The 16,027-nt window shown below is 41.0% G+C and overlaps 1 protein-coding gene across 27 annotated transcripts in view; it reads left to right on the top strand.

The window, feature by feature from the left end:
- Window positions 1–606: 606 nt before the first annotated feature.
- CERS3 (ceramide synthase 3) overlaps window positions 607–16,027 on the top strand; it is a 113,921-nt gene continuing 98,500 nt past the window's right edge. The window contains exons 1-5 of one of the 27 annotated variants that reach the window (XM_070620077.1): window positions 805–863; window positions 2,428–2,525; window positions 3,555–3,630; window positions 7,828–7,944; window positions 9,822–10,080. The gene's annotated coding sequence lies outside the window, so the exon portion shown is untranslated. Of the gene's footprint in view, window positions 883–2,427; window positions 2,526–3,554; window positions 3,631–7,827; window positions 7,945–9,805; window positions 10,081–16,027 lie in introns of all 27 variants that reach the window. The other 26 variants (XM_070620030.1, XM_070620142.1, XM_070620000.1 and 23 more) reach the window with 26 other exon arrangements.

Here is a 16,027-nt window from a genome sequence, read left to right as displayed (position 1 = left end):
TTTCTGAGTGCTTAATTTTTACCAGATAATATGCTAAATATTTTCTAGACATTATCTCATTTAATCCTCAGGATGCCCTGCAAGAAGGAATTATTATCCTCATTTTACTCATGAGGAAATTGGCATTTAAAAAACTATTAAAAAGCATTAAAAAGCCCAAGGTAACACATCCCACAGTTAGTAATTCGAAGAGAGAGCATTTCAACCCAGGCCTGTCTGGCTCCAAAGTCTGTCTTCCTTAATACTAGCTCCTCTATAAATGATTTTCATAGGTTTATATTTTAATCAAATATCAGAGACATAATACTCCCCTTTTGCTGGAGATTTTTTTCATTCATTGCCCCATTTTATCTATCTTCTATTTATCAATCACTGTTAATTCAACCTTGTAATGAGAAATCACTGCAGACCTGGGTTTGTTGAATTATTCCAGAACAGTTTTCTCTTCCTCTCCCTACTCCTGAAAGTTGTGAACCGTCTGTAGGCCAGTTACAATGTTATTTACTCTCTGGAGAGGTTGTGCAGAGAGTAGCAAGGGCACCGGGTTTGGAATCATACCCAGACTCGAATCCCCTCTGTGCTGTGTACTAGCTGTGTAGCTTGGGCAAGTCACTTAGCCCCTGCGTTACATGCCTGTGTTACAAGGTCAACGTGCCGATTAAGAGAAGCGTAGCCCAGGTGAAGGACCTCCCGGAAAATAAAACTGCTGCTGTCCGGAGCGGGGAGGCGGCGCGCTGGGGCTCCCGCGGGGCCCAGGCGTCCGGCCCGCAGGCCTCGAGCAGCGCCCGTCCCAGGATGCACCGCTGCGCGGGCCGCCTGCCGGCTGGGCGTCGAGAGCAGCGGCAGGACGGAGCCGCAGGCAGGTGCGGGCGGCGGCCCCGGGTACGAGGGCGGGCTCCACCCAACCGCCGCGGCCCACGCCGCACTTCCCGCCGGGCCCTGGCCCCGCACAGGCCTTGTCCCAGTTCCCCGTCCCCACGCAGACTGAGGCCGTGTCCTTGTCCCTGTCCCCGCTCGGGCCGGGTCCCTATCCCGGCGCAGACTGAGACCCATGTACCCGGTCCCTGTCCCCACGTAGGCCGTGTCTTTATTCCCCACGCACACTGAGGCCGTGTCCCGGATCCCTGTCCCGGCGCAGGCCGTGTCCCTATCCCCACGCAGGCTAGGGCTGTGGCCTGAGTCCCTGTCCCCGCGCAGGCCCGGGCCGTGTCCGGCCGAGTCACCGCCCCTCTTGCTGCAGTCCCTGCGTGCTGGGCCTTGCAGAGTCCGTTAGGCATGTCCCTGGGCTACGGTGCCAGTTTTCTATCTGTGCTTTTGCCTTCCTGGGTTTTTGTGAATTGCTGGGTTGGCTCTTTCTCTGGATATTAAGCCCACTCAGGTGAATAGAGATGTAGCCCAGATTTCTGCCGAGTTCTGACGTCGGGGGTTCAGCAGGGAGCCCTGGAGACTATCCGAAAGTGGGCTTGATTCCACAAGCCACTATGGCCTGTGTACCCTTGGCCAGGGAGCCTCTTTGCTTGGGCTTTGTTTTTCTCAGGTGAAAGTTATTAACCCAATGCCATGACTTTAAACAAACACTAAAAATACCCTCTTATTTACTCTGAATTTCAACAAAATTTATGAAGGGCCCACTATGCACTTAGACTCAGTATGAAGTCTAGATGCTGGGACCTCAAAGGTGAGAAAGGCACCCACCCTCTCCCATGTCGTCTGGTTTGGAGGCCTAAGTCACCATCTGATATTTCATGCTACCCAAAGTTTTCTTTTATCCCATCAGAAAATGTCTTTAAATCAACTGGAATGAGAAAAAAAAAAGTAAATAGTATGTTGAGTTGTAGAAAGGGTAAAGCAGTCCAGTTAGGTTGTTTGGAGCAGTGTAAATTGTGCCTCTTCATCCCCAGTTTAGTAGTCCAGACCAGCAGTTTTTAAAGAGGCCAGATTAGACTAGAATAGAGAATAGTGTACGCCACAAATAGTACGGAGAAGTCTTGTTCTGTGAAACTGTGGTTTCAGTTATATATATGTAGGTATATTTGTACTAGGCTGTGATGTAAAATGTATTTATTGTGGATTACATTTAAAAAATTAAGTCACTGGTTTAGACCAGGATAAATGTGTTACATATACAGAAAGTACCCTTGCAGTAGTAATAATCTATTTGGACACCAATTATTTACATAACTGGAACTGTGCAAGAGTCAAATGGTATTTCTACCCTAATTAGTTCCATGTTTTATATTCACTTTACATAGTATTAGCATGGCATGAGTTTGGGTATGTGGTCCATCACATTCATAGATCATTGCTGACGTGTGAGGAATGGAATGGCAGCATTGCTCCAATATGTGAGATCAGGCACTCTGGTGGTTGCTGATTATGGAAGCCACAAACCATTATTGTTACTGTGAAAATATGCATGTTTTATAGGTTTCTCCTATTGCCATGTGTGACCATATGAGGATCTTTGCTTTACGTTGTACCTGCTGAAACCCGGTAATGGAGTTTAACAGTCCAAGAGTTGTCTGGTCAGTTCTAGTTATTACGTTACTTTCTCTGAAAACTTAGGACCTTAATACGCATGGTATCTGAGGCCAAAGGGATTTTGTTATTGACAGGCAGATGATTTTCTTTTCAGCTTTGATAAAAGATTTTAAAAAACATTTTTAACTAAAATTTGAAGCCCTTAATGCTTATTGTAATAATTATTTTTAGATTTTATATTTGTATTTGTTGAATGGTTGGTTGGTTGATTTTGATTTTAAGGATTTAAGTAACTAATAGTTTGGACTACAGTTGTTGGAAATAATTTCCCGGTGTACAATTAATCCTCTAATGTTTACACAGACACTTAAGTGTAAACAGTAGTATACTATTTCATGAATGGGCCTTGCATACAGTTTAATATGATCAAGCAAACTATTTTTATTTTAACCATACTTAATGGTGTCATAACTGCTATGATAGGAGCTCCATAAATGTATGAATGAATGAACATTGTAATTGATTATTCGTGCAAGCATTCAGTGATTCGTATTAGTGAAATTAGTTTTTAGTGAAACAATTTTTATACCTGGTTTCTTTTAAGAGAAACTAATATTTGGAAGGTTTATTTCAGGGAAGTTATGGGGCATCTGTTGGAAAAGAGATAAGTGACTAGAAACTATCCTGTCCTGTAGCACACTTGCAAACAGCACCCAACAGTGAAACGTTCTGTGACATCTGAATTTCTAATTCAAAACCTAATACAAAATAGGTAAAAAAGGATTGTTTTTCCTCATTTGAGGTCTCAGTATTAGCCATGAGGGACACTTTATAATCAACTTGGTATGTGATATTTTGCTCATATCCCTTTAGTGTCTCCCAAAGTGTGAGACCCCAGCACTTGCTGTGCAGTTCAGTTGACCTGCTGACAATCTCCCACAGAGGGAGAGCGAATGACTACTGACATTCAGGGAATGTGCTTGCTTTTTCCAGCCACAGCCAAAGCTCGAGACTAAGTAGCTAGAAAGCGGGGACCGTAGCTGCCTTGTTCACTGTGATTTCCCTATTTTCAGGAAAATAGGAGGTGCTGAATAAATAATTGTTGAAGGAATGAAAATACCATGGAAGGAGGAAGAGCAGCAGCAGAAGGTACACATAGCTTAAAAAAAAGGGGAAAGAGTGTTGCCAGATCCTTAGCTATTTATTGAGGTTCTCCTATGAACCTGGTAGTGTTTCTAGGGTGAGATCTGGGCTCGTAGGGTGTTCGCAGCCTAGTGGAAACAGGGCACATACCTGCTTGTGTATATGCGCACACACACACACACTCTGATCAAGTTGTGTTACGGAAGTATTTTGTGCTATGCTATTAAAGAATGGGGCTACATATAAAATGAGGCTAATGGTGTGATTTGGATAATAAGTGTAAAGACTCAAGGAAGAGAAAGGTTGATTGAGGTTAATTTGGGAGGCAAAGTTTCCCAGAGGAAATGGGTGGAGCTTGGATAATGAGGGATCACAGGTGGGACAGGAACAAAGGTCAGAGTGAGCATAGCCACTGGCTCAGCTCAAGGGGAGACTGGGGTACAGTGGAGAGTAAAGTGGGATAGGCTGGGTGGGGATCACATTCCCATGGATGCTTTGGTGGCACAAAAGCAACTGATGAGGGGACGTTTAGCCCTTGGTTTAGACCTCCAGCTTGAGAGAGTCTGGAACTGACCAAAGAGTGACCGAGCCCGTCCACCAGCCACAATCCCACACACACTCACTCCCAACCTCAAGCCTGGGCCATGTTTCTAGTGCCCTGTGGAGTAACCAAATCTTTTGTTAATAAGAAGGCAGGAGGGTGAGTGTCTTGTTCCTGGGAATGAGTCTTAGTTCGCTGATGTCGTAAAACTTAGTCCAGCTTGTGCTTTTCACAGGACACTCCGTCCTGCTTTTTTAAAAAAAAATCACACCCAAGAATTCACAAGCTTTTTAAAAAATTGCAATCAGGATTTCACAAGCTGAAGAGAGTTGCCCGTTCTTGGGTGTCTCAGATTAGCCAAGCAGGTCTTCTGCCAGTTCTTTGTTGTCAGGTGGCATGTAGGTTATGGGATAAAAGGGAGAACGGAGTAAGAGGGAAAAGATAGTTATGTGCTTGAGGTCAGGGGCATTGTCTTCATCTTTCTATTTCAAGCACCTTATACAATACATGTGTTGAATGAACAATAGCTGGATAGATAAGGGGCAGTTTTAGTTCCTCTTTGTCTTGTCACGTGATGGGGTCATGACAGCCCAGATATTTATTCAAACACTCATCTCCCTCTTACCTCCTATTTCTTCCTACCTATGTAGTGCTGGTGCAATTCATACAGGTCCATTCACAGCACATGGGGTATTTATTTAGATGCCCAGCATGATGTTGGATAAAGGGAGCACAGATGTTGAAGTTGCCAAGTTCTACCGTCACAGACTGAGACATCATGAGATTGGTGATTTTAAGGATGAAAACTTATCTGCCCACTTTTGTCTGTTTCTTGATGCTGTATTATGTAGTCATACCTCCTCATTTGAAATCCATGGCTTCTGCTTGCATGCATGTGGTATATGAAATAGTAAATGTTTGGGAATCTATTTCCTCTATGGCCCCAGTTTGTACCTGTGTAGAGCATATAAATATACTCACCCTGCATACACACATGTAGATTTCCCTCTGCGCTCTGGATAATAGGTTTATGAACACTTTTGCTCATCTGCATGAGTGTGTGTCCGTATCAGTTTTGGCAGCCAAGCTATATTTTTATTCTTGAGTTCCTTAACTCCTTCAAAAGATACCATGTGCCTGGCACATGGTATGAACCCAATAAATACTTGCAGAATGAGTTAATGAATAAATACAATGTTCAGAGAATGGTGATGGGTGCTACTTGGAGACTCCACACAGTCCTTGTACTCAAGATTTAATTGGAGAACTAGTGTATATGTATGAAATAAAGCCTGTTAAAAAGTAACATAGGAATAAAGCCTACATATTAAATAAATTAATAATAATTGTAATCATAATCATAGCTAACATTCACAGAGTGCTTACTACATGACAGGTACTGTCCTAAGTGCTTTTATATATATTAACTCATTTAATGTTTTTACAACTCTATAAGGTATTGCTATTATTTTCCTCATTTTGCACTTGAGAAATCTGAGGGACTGAGAGGGTAAGTGACTTGTCCGGAATCACACAGCCAATAGAATAAGATCACATAGTGAGCACAGAGTGGGTCTCAGGTTTAAGAACAAAAACTGGCCACTGCTATGGCCAGGGGCTGTATGCACAGACCTTCTGGCTGGCCCTGAGTGGGGGCAGTGAACCGAGAGGCTGTTGAGAGCCAGCTCACCTGACAGTGTGGGCTCTGACTGGCGTACAGCTCCATAGCCTTCCCAGACTACATGCCAGATGGATTCTAAAAATCCTCTGCTTCAGGCACTCAGTATGTGACACACTTAAGTCTTCAAGGGGAAAACCTCCCCTCTTCCCAACAAACTCAAAGTACAACTGGCTGTCTGCACATACAATACCAACTTGCCGTCCTGAAAAACGTCAGTGAATTACCTTTGAAAAAGTAACTGCCTGTTGTGGTAGAGAGGAAGACACGATTGTAACTAACTAAATAACTAAATGTCCTCTCTCAGTACTGAGTGTCACTCTCTGTGCCAAGAACTGTTCTGGCTCCTGAGGAATCAGCAGTGAACAAGGCAGGCAAAAACCCCAGCCCTCCTGGAGCTGGCATTTTAATGGGGGAGACAGACAATAAACAAGTAAATAAGAGGTCAAGTGAGACGACACACAGGGAAACACAGAGCAAGAGAGGCGATGGGGTTTGGAGCAAGGAAGGAGCTCAAGTATGAATGTATGACCATTAGTTCTCATGATATCGTCAGTTTTCTCACTGTCTCACAAGAGCTTCTCAAATGATCTGCTGGGGACCCTTGCAACTCTGGGCCAGGGAAAGTGTGGAACCTGGGTTCGAGGCTAAGACAGATGCAATTCAGGTCCCATCATCTATAACCCATGGTGGGGATTCAGGCAAATCACTGGGGGGACTATTTTATGTCGATAAGATGTAGTCTTCAAATTCAATTGAATTTGGTCCAGGCATTTGTGAAGACATTTGCTTGTTTCATTATATGCCATGGAAGTTTTCCCACACACCTATTCAAAGAATACAGTTTGGTGGCATTTTGACTTAACATTTCTATCTGTGAACAAACCTTTGCATTCAAAAGGTGTGTAAAACTGACAAGGTGAAAAATTACCGAAAAACAGAGTTTGTTGATAATAAAAGCTCAGAAAATTGGACTGGTTAGGTTAAGATCCATATGGCCAAAACTATGTTCATTGCATTTCTTAGAGGGGATTCTCTTCTTTGAGGGAAGAGCAGGTCAATTCTGCCAAACTTACCTTTTCTTCTCTAGAAAATTAGGTTAAGGATTGGTTCAAAACATAACATGCAACCTGGAGTGTCGGAAGTCGCCCCACCTCCCTTTCCTCCATGTCTACACTCTGGACAGTGCCACCCCCTTTGCTCCTAGCGAGCGGAGCTTTGGGCTCAGTGTCTGGTTCTGTGCTCCCTGCGGGGGCCCAGAGTCTGTTTTCCAGTGTCCTGCTTACTCTGTTTTCCTCTTGTGAGTTCTTGGTGGCCCTCCAGAATCTTGATTGGGTTTGCCTCAGGTCCACACTGCTCTTACTCCCCTCCCGTATTTTACTCAGCAGGTGTTTTACACACTTACTCACTTTAGTAACATTTAGTCACAAGCTTGCTTTGTATGTAAAAACTCATCAGTTTTGTAATGCACCCCCTATTCTTCCCCAGGAAACCTTTCCATTAATATCAGGCTTCATTGCCTGCATTCAATTGTCAGAGGTGTGATGTTCACTTTTTAAAATGCAATGAATCATTGACTTTCATAAATGATAATATCTATTAATGAGGATTCAAAATATAAAACTGATGTAATGTCTTAACGCGCTCATAACGTTTTCTCATAAAATGAAATCATTAAGTATTCCCTGGAAGAAATGACAGCCACGCGTGCATCTTCCTCTATTATGCTTCCCAGAGTTCTTTCTTTCCTGTTAAGCAATGAACTGATAAATTTATCCTGAGGTGAAAATGAGAAAGAGTAAAAGAAAGGCATTACCTTAGGAGTCCTCAAAAGAACTGTATTTGTGTTTATTTATCATCCTCAGAGGAGTCGTGCACAGACACACTAGGCGTACATGTAAATACAGAGTTCCCCCAAGGCACAAGTAGCAAACCTTCGAATTCCTCACTTCCATCCCTCTAGCTATTGTCCTCCATTGCATAGGTTGTGCAACAGCTTAAGTTTTACATCTGTCCCTGAAGAAGAAGGAGGAACTACCATCTTGACAGTGACTCAAGAAATACAGCAGATAGTAATGGGATTCTGTTGATCATAGAGAAGGTATTGAGCTATGTAAAAATACTTTATATTTGATTTGAATATTGCATTCATCAGTAGATGACGTTTTTAATTATACAAGTGATTAAAACAAAAAATATGGCTCTATATTACTCTTTTGGCTTAATTCTGAGAAAGGGAATCTAGAATAGAGTTCAGAAGTATTCTCTTACCCAGATGTCATTGGAGTGGAAATGAGCGTTGGATGCTCATGATTTTGGATGTTAATTGTTTAACAAGTGTTGAACAGCTAGGCACTATGTTAAGCTCCAGGGATATAAAGATGACTAAGGTATGTCCCAGAAGGATTCCCAGTATAGTGGGGAAGCAGACACAAAACCAGTTAAGTTAGAATAATGGAGTGTTAGAACGTAGGTATAAACACAGAAGAGGGATGGCTGAGAGTTGGGCGACTTGGCAGGGGAGTCAGACTTTCATTCAGCAGAGGAGGCAGAGAGCAGCCCTTGGAAGGGTATGGGGGCTCCCTGTTCATTTTGCCTGGAAAGTAGAGGGAAGGGGTAAAAGGAGATTCTGGAGGAGTAGGTTGCCACCAGGCCGTCTCTCCTGCTAAGGAGTCCTACAGGAAAAAGGTGGCTGGTGGAGCTTTATCAGCAGGGGAGAGAGACATGATAGGGAAAAAAAATTTTTAATTAGGAAGATAAATCAGGTGGCAGTTGGAGGAGGATGGACTAGAAATGGCCAGTCTGGGATCAGGAAGACCAGGCAAGACTTCTTCAGTAGTCTCCCGGCAGGAAATGATGAGGGCCTGAACCTGCAACCTGCCACATTTAGTGACTGCTCTGCTGGAAGTTCAGCCCTCCTCCCAGATGAGTTTTAAAATTTATGAATTTATTAAGAAAAAAAAAGTGCGAGAGAGAATTGAGTGAGCAAGTGCCAAGTGAAAGGGCCTTTACCAATCCTCTTCCTTTGAACTAAATTCATTAGTGAAATTTGAGAAACTGTGGAGTTTCAAAGAATTTGAAACTGGCGTCTCCCCTTCTCTGCCTGCAGTCAGTTTTTAAGTTGCTGTCATCTTAGCTGACAGAAGAAGAAAGCTGTCTTTCGGCAGGTGAAGGCAGCCAATGAGAGCTGTGAATCAGGCTTTCAGAGTAGGTGGTGTCCCTGGACCTCCTGGGAGGCAAGACTCGGCTTAGGAAGGGTACATGAATCAACTTGTTGAAGCTTTCTTACTTGTCAAAGCACCCTTAAATAGTCCACACCTGGAGTTGTTTCATCTTCATACGAGAGAAAGTGAAAATGGCTCCCAAAGGTCCAAAATCTCAAATAAACTCTATAAAACGTAGGCATGGCTTGCTTCTGAAATTGAAATGCCTCAAGCAGACAGAGACAAACAACGTGTATGTCCTGCTGCTAATAGGTTTGTCTTTCGTTGTCTGTAATGGTTGTTCTTTGAAGCTGACACAAATGAAGACAAAGTGAATTACATCTGACTATTCTAAAAGACAAGATGGCCAGATTATTCTATTTTTTGGTTGTTCTATAGTTCAAAATGGTTTTCTTCAATTGCTAGGAAAGAGGCAGAGAAATCACATTTCTGTGGACTGATGCTCCTTGTGGATGAGTTTCGTGGTGGTGTGGTGGTGGTAGTGGTGGTGATTTCGCTGGCAAAAAGCCCTGGCAGTATTCGCAGGCTTGTGGAGAGTACTATAGCTGTCAAACCAGCTCAGATGATAGTGCAGTGTTGTCGACAGTGTTTCGGGTTTCTCTCCCTGCATAAACCCCTTCCTTTTAAAACAAACAGAAAGACCATCCTGTTCAGTAGTTGCCTAATGACTGTGTACAACAAAATGCAACGACAATGAGGCAATTAATGCATTTATAATTCCATGTCTGACAATTCCAGTTTTCTCCTCTCCAAGTGGTGAAACAGGAAACATCCCATCAGGAAGAACCTGAAGGTGCTATCCAGTAACTTTGCCTCGCCTCACTGATTGCCCTCAGTCAGAAATCTTGACTTGCAACTTTAGAGGGTGGATCTCTGAAAGAATTTCAGAGCTTACACAGAGATGAGGTGTGTTGCTCTCTGATGAGAAGAAAGCTGGCTGGAACGCTGGAGATCTGGCTGTGACTGCTCTTCACAAGCAAGGGGCATCTTTTGTGGACTGAAGTTTCAGAAAGGTAGGCACCGTTTCGTTGATGTTACTACTTGAGAACTTTCAAAACCAAGTCGGCTTTGACTCTGTGTGTGTGTGTGTGTGTGTGTGTGTGTGTTGTGAGAGAGAGAGAGAGAGAGAGAGAATGATCAAAATGCTCGTTTTTGGCCTGGTGCTCTGGGAGAGACACAGAAGAGAGAGCTCTGAAGCCCTTTGCTCCATGAACTTTACTTCAAGAAGTCTTCAGTAGTCGAGAGTTAATGTTGAGTCCAAACTTCCACCTCTGTCCTGTGTCCCTTGCTCTTTGGCAAGTTTAAACTGATTCATTGCAAGGATAGGAATAATTCTTCAGAGAGTGAAATCACATGAGCCGAATGCTCAGGTGGCATAGCTTGGTTTCTTAGAAAAGCTTTGACTCAAGGTGAAATGAAAAGGGTGACCCCAGATCTCCAGGCGGCATGGCAAAGGCCGTTTCAGACCATTTCAGAATGTCTTAAAGTTGGAACAAGGCAGAACTTGGTCACCACACAGGGCAAACTTTTCTAAGCTGATTCTATCTTGAGGAAGATACTCTCAATGTCATGTCCAGGAAACGTTAGCTGATTAGTTCTAAAACTGCCAGCCTTGTACAGAGAAACAAAACAAAGCAAAACTTTATTTTTTCTAACCCAAGCACATGTTTAGTGAGGATGTTCTCTTAAGCACTTTTATTTCCAGAAAAGCCTTACACAGTGCAAGGGAAAGAAATTTTGGGGACTCACCAGATGATGAATATTAATTTATGCATTAATCCACAATGCTCAAGTGCCTTCTATACTATGAGTGACAGTTCAGATTTAAATAGCACCTTTTCATTCTTCTCTCTTTTTTTAAAAAGCGATTTACACTTAAAATTTCATCAGTAGAATTGCTGGACAAAGGGACAAATTCTTTAAGGGGAAAATAGGCATGTGTTCATATAGATAATAATTATATAGTCTTCGCATTAAAAATATTTTTGCCTTTTCTAAAAGCGATCCAATCAATTTATATAAGTTTGAGGATAACTTTGGCTTAATAATAATCTACATTTATTGAGTCCTTGCTGTGCTTATATGCATTTAATGAGATAGGACTCATATTATGCAGTTTTCAGAGTACGAAATTTAGGCTTAGCAAGACTTATAGTGGCATGGCAGGGAAGTGAGAAAGCCGGAACTCTGTTGCCTTTCTGCACACAGTGGTATGTAAGATTGGAGACTATCCTATTCCACCACCTTTTCACAGAGTCCTTGTTGTGTGGATGAATTTCTGAACCCATGATAAAATGCAAATATGCTGACTTGGTATTTTATAGCAGAAGACCAAAAGTCAGTCTATAATTTGCTTGTCCTGTTGGGTGAAGGCATGGTGTGATAGATGGAACATGGGCTAGAAAGGCAGGCAGATCTAGATTTGAATCCTTGCTTCCTGTTTACTATTTATGTGACCTAGGCAAGTCAGTGAAATTCTTCAAATCCCAGTTTCTTTATTTATAAGCTAATTATTATAACATCCATCACACAGGGTTGTTTGTTATAAGGAATAGAAAGATAAAGTGTACAAAGTGCCTTCTGCATGACTGACAAATGGTAGGCTTTCCACAAATCATATTAATTTCTCCAGTTATTTGCTGATGCTTCGGTGTGCTGGATCCTGTTCTGGGCGTGGGGGTATCAGCAGTGAACAAGGGAGGCAAGACCCTGCCCTCAGGGAGCTGACTGGTGCTTATTTCTTATGTCATAGAGTGACTGACTTTCTTTGATAATCGCATTGTGGTTATTGCGATCCTTCACGGCGGAGCTGATCCAGCTTTGATGTAGCCTCAGAAGCAGGGTTGTAAACATCCTTTGCTGAGAGTCCTCCAAAGCAGAGTAAAATCAGGCAAAAAGGGAAAACACCAGATATTTCTTTTTCAAAAGTTAGTTTGTTGTGCTAATCATTGCAGAGTTACAGGTCAGGAAAGATATGTTTTTATGTGTGTATTCATACACACACACAGAGTTCGTCTGTTTCCTGGGCTCCCAAAGCCACAGCAGAAGCATTGCCAGCACAGTGCACATGGGAGGAGGGTCTGGCTCCAAAATCTCATGGAACAGAGTGCAGTGTGGCAACCATTCATTCACCTTGGGCCCCAGCCCATCAACACATCAGCACTGGGCTTTCTAAGGCCTCCCCAGTGTGAATTTGGGGATGTAGTACAAAGATTGAACTGGAGATAATACGCGTTTATAAAGATGGATTTGAGATTAGAGTGATTGACTTATTTACTAGCTAAAAGCCAGCAGTCAGGTTTATCCAGTAGGCAAGTTGGCATCAAGAATGGTGTTTTGGTAATCTGTCCCTAGCTTTGAATCCCAAGGGACTACAGATCATAGCAGAGAGAAAGGAGGGGAACACGGGAGAGCTCCCACTGGAATCAAATGCAACTGTATTCTTCCTTTCCCTGGAAACACCTGTACATCCAGTACACTGACTTATTGGTCTGACACAGCCTGAATTTCTAATTTTATTTACTTGGTGGACCTGGAGTGATTGAAGAAATCTTTGTGTCAGCCCTAGACAGACCGGAAAATTGGCACAATGAAAGAAGACATTCTAAAACAGCAGGAGGTATTTTTCTAAGTGCTGTGTAACAATCAATCTCATCATTTTATGGGTCATACTATATATGTTGCTTTAAGATTGTGTCTTATAGTGGGGACTTTAAGTGCTGAAAACATAAACTAAGCTAAAAGCCTAATTAAAATAAATTAGGACTTACGTATAAAAACCTCAGATGGCAAGTGAACAGAGAGATTAAGAATCTTTGACCTTTTACAACACTGTCACCGCCAAAATTCTCCACAGAGGTTGTGGATGGTTGACAGATGTTCGATTTCAAATGGACTTCAGCCATCACTGTGTTTTTAAAAGTTGAATTATTTCCAAATTTCATTATTATCATACCTTAATGTCTGAGGAAGCCCATTAACAAATGGAAGATAGCCCTAGCGGGAAGGAGACTTGACCTTGAGACACACTTCACCTTTCCCAAGTATGAAAATTTAAGATTTCTTAGGCTGTGAGTGTCCACATGCTGCTCAAATACAAAGTTAAAGGTTTTGGTTTGTTTTAATAACCATTTCTTCTTTATTTATTTATTTTTTTTCCCATTTGGTCACTGGAAAGTCTTTGGAGTGGGTTTGTGCTGCGTTCTTAAGGAGAGTAAACCAAACAGACCGGAGGCCTAACGCATAGCTGTTACAGTACAGAAGTTCCAAATCAATGGAAAGTTTCCTTTTTATTGTTTCCTCAATGATATCTCTAGGAAATACCAGGAAACTAAGATATTTAACCAAAATTTCCAAATCCGTCTGTTCAGGGTTGGTATGCACACCACACACACACACACAGACACACACACATCATGTGCATATGCACAAGGAAAAACAAAACCAAAAGATACATACTTTTTGTGTGTGTGCAACAAAGGTTTATTTCTTCTCCTGTCACAGACTGTGCCGCCTTCTTCCGTCTCGTAGCTATGCTTTCTCGAACATGTGTTACATGGTCACAGGGACCGGAGAAGGGAGAAGTGGAAGCATTTTTTTTTTTTAAGATTTTATTTTTCCTTTTTCTCCCCAAAGCCCCCCGGTGCTTAGTTGTATATTCTTAGTTGTGAGTCCTTCTAGTTGTGGCATGTGGGATGCCGCTTCAGCATGGCTTGATGAGTGGTGCCATGTCCGCGCCCAGGATTCGAACTGGCGAAACCCTTGGCCACCGAAGCAGAGTGCACAAACTTAACCACTCAGCCACGGGACTGGCCCCAGTTTTTTGTTTTTTATTTTTTAAATTGAGGTATAATTGACATATAACATTATATTAGCTTCAGGTGTTACATAATGATTCAATATTTGTATATATTATGAAATGATCACCAAATACATTTCTCATTAATTGAAAACTGTAAATTTCACAGCTAAGGCACATGTTTAGGTTATTTGAAGAGATAAAATATTACATTAAGGGGCTTGAAATCATTTTTATTTATTGCATCCATGTTCTAAAATGAAGTATTTAGTGAGGAAAAAATCATATGCCATAATCTATTTATTCTCTATAGAGTACTTGTATGCAAGAAGAAGGTCTATTTCTTTTATTTTGATTCCTTTGCCAGATTTGATTCCTTAGCAGATAGTCAATAAATATTTGTTGATTAGATTGATCTTGACACAGGCTGAACAATAAACTAATCATTTCAAGATTTAAGCAAAAATTCTGAGAGCATTTTCTTCAATAATGAAGATTACTTGACATCGTTTAATAACTAAATTGACTTCAATTTCTTCCCCTCAAATTTTGTTTTCCTGTTTGATATCCGATTAAAATGTTAAAAACATAGGATATGCTGATGCTGAACAAAAGTCAAATTGTGCAGATTAGCAATTTTCACTTGTAATGTTCACATCACAGGCTTATTATCATATTCTACTTTGGGTCAAAGTTACAGGGTCTCGTAATGTCTCTTCCTGTTTCATTGGCTTTAATTGGCCTTCCCTCACTTGTTTCCAGTGGAGATCTGCTTTGTGTGGGGTTCTGGTAACCCCACACAAATCAAATCTGGCAAAGGAATCAAAATAAAAGAAATAGACCTTCTTCTTGCATACAAGTACTCTATAGAGAATAAATAGATTATGGCATATGATTTTTCCTCACTAAATACTTCATTTTAGAACATGGATGCAATAAATAAAAATGATTTCCATAACCAGTTGTGGAAGAGTAAAACTGCAGAGCATTTCTAGATGATGACTGTAAAATAATATGCAAGTTGGTTGATCCTAAGTAATTGTTCCAAAGATGATACTATTGCAGTGTTTTTCAAAGTTTTTTTGACTATCACTGATGGCAAAAAATACTTTCTAGTTCTCAACTTAGAACACACACACACCTTAGCTGAAATAAAAGTTTCGCAAAACAATACTTGATGCATATGGATGTTTTCTCTTCAATTCCATTCAACTCTATAAAATTTCTGGTCATGACCTACTAATTAATTTTGTGACCCACTGATAGTGGTTCTCAATACTCGCTCAAAATAAAAATCAACTAGGGAACTTAAAAAAAAAAAAAAAAACTAAAGCCAAAAGCATAGTAGACCAATAGAATGCACTAGAGATTCCAGAAATAAACCTCCACATATTTGGACCCTTGGTTTATGGCAGTGTTGATACTATAAGGAAAGGATAGCCATTTGAATATCCATATGGGAAAAAATAAATCTTGATTATAACCTCAAATTTATACAGATCTAAATGTTAATATGGATGTGACAGGTGAAACAATATAACTTCTAGATCTACACTCTCCAATGTGGTAGTACTAGCCACATGTGGCTACTGAGTCCCTGAAATGTGCTGGTCAATTAGAGATATGTTCTAAACGTAAAACACACACCAGATTTCAAAAACATGCTATAGAGAAAGAATTCAAAATATCTCATTAACAATTTTTATATTGATCACACGTTGAAATGATAATATTTGGGATATATTGGGTTAAATAAAATATATTACTAAAATTAATTTCACTGTTTCTTTTTGCTTTTTAATATGTAGCTACTAGAAAATTTTACATTACATATTTGGCTCTCATATTTTTCTATTGGACAGCATTATTCTAGATGATAAAACAGAATATGTTCATGATCTTAGGGTAGGCAGTAATTTCTTTAAAAAAAAGTACTAATGAGAAAGCTCTATAAATTGGACTATATTAAAACTAAGAACTTTCTATCAAAGCACACCATTAAAAGAGTAAAAGACAAGCTGCAGAGGGGGAGGAGATGTTCGCCATACATATGACCAACAAGGAGTCATATCCAGAACAAATAAACAAGTCCCTCTAAAAAGATAGGCCAACACAATAGAAAAATGGGCAAGAGATTTGAACAAGTACTCCACAGAAAAGCC

Source organism: Equus przewalskii, chromosome 1 (genome assembly GCF_037783145.1).
Source record: "Equus przewalskii isolate Varuska chromosome 1, EquPr2, whole genome shotgun sequence".
Lineage (NCBI taxonomy): Eukaryota > Metazoa > Chordata > Mammalia > Perissodactyla > Equidae > Equus > Equus przewalskii.
Note: the sequence above shows the minus strand (reverse complement) of the source record. Positions and strands in the feature narration are given on the sequence as shown.